Raw genomic sequence first — 1,438 nt, 5'->3', positions numbered from 1 at the left:
TATGTAATTCTAGTTTTGTGTGCAGAAAAAGGAATAATAAAATGAGATATATAAAAAAAATAAATTAAGTGTGCGGAATAATGGTTAGATGAAAAAGAAGAGAAAGGGATGTGGATACATGCATTGTCAATGTCAGATAGAATAAGTAACAGTTGTTAGAAGATAAAAGGTGCAGGAGGCGGATTCTAGATTCCTTGAGGGGGTGGCGCATGGCATGGCAATGGCATGGCATCAATATCTCTTTGGTACTAGCTATGAATTAAGCACGTCCAAGTGGGATATTGTTCTAAAGCAACTCTAATACCACGTGAACTCATGAGGACCCTCTTCTCTTATATCAACTATATAAATCCAATTCTCTTTTTGTGAAAATTATATTAGCAACCAGTGGTAGTTAAGTTACGTTGTTGACAAACGACAGTAACTCGAATAATATAATAGAAGCTTCATTGTTTGCTGCAAATATTCATTCGTGACTTCGGAGTAGTTTACAATACGAGATGAAAGGGAAAGGAAAGGTGTATGTAGCGGCGGTTAGGGCCACAATAGTGTTGTGTGTTGCAACTTGAAACTTCGAAAACGAAATGATATTTATATGGAAAAGTATAGGTATACAATGAAAATATTAAACAATGTGAACAATGGATATATCGGATACTTAATTTATTAGGATTGGACTAATTTTAAAGGTCATTATTCATAAAAATTATTGTCTACTTAACAAAATTCTATTTATATTGTTTAATTAATTTTTGTATTTATGATAAGTTTTTTTTTATTTTTTTATGAATTTATATTCAGTTTGAAATTGGGGTGAAAGCAGCAAACACGTACAGTTGTTGGGCAACACCACTTTATCTTTTTATTTTCTTTAGGGATAGAGATTCTTATTCTCGTAAATAGTTTCAGTTGGCATGATTGTTTTAGTATAAAAAAATATTTACATAAAAAATTGTACCAAATTAACTATAATATATATTTTATATAACTTTAATATAATTTAAACAATGAGTGATTAGAAGTGAAGTTTTAAAACATACTAATATGATCGATTTAGTATGAATGGTATAGAACTGTTGTTTTGTATTACTATTGTTAAGGTTGGATTGGCCATGCGCCGTCCATTATCCACGCCCGAAGAGGCGATGCCAATTAGCCAACTACTCAAGTTGCCTTGCTACACGTGATCTTAATTCTTATTGCTTATTATTATTAGTTTTACAAGTTGAAGTGATGTCACCATTTTTTTTATCCAATAAAAATCTTAAAAGATTGTTATAATTTATTTTTTTTTATTAACAGTTAGTCATTGATATTTAAAAATATGAGTTAAAACATGTTATTAAGTTATTAGACTAAAAAAAATGAATTGATAGATAAAATGATGACAAAAAGTATTCTAATGATTCTATAACATTTTTCATAAAAATACGCTACA

This window comes from Arachis duranensis, chromosome 4 (assembly GCF_000817695.3).
Source record: "Arachis duranensis cultivar V14167 chromosome 4, aradu.V14167.gnm2.J7QH, whole genome shotgun sequence".
In the NCBI taxonomy this organism is placed as follows: Eukaryota; Viridiplantae; Streptophyta; class Magnoliopsida; order Fabales; family Fabaceae; genus Arachis; species Arachis duranensis.
This window is presented reverse-complemented; position numbering follows the sequence as displayed.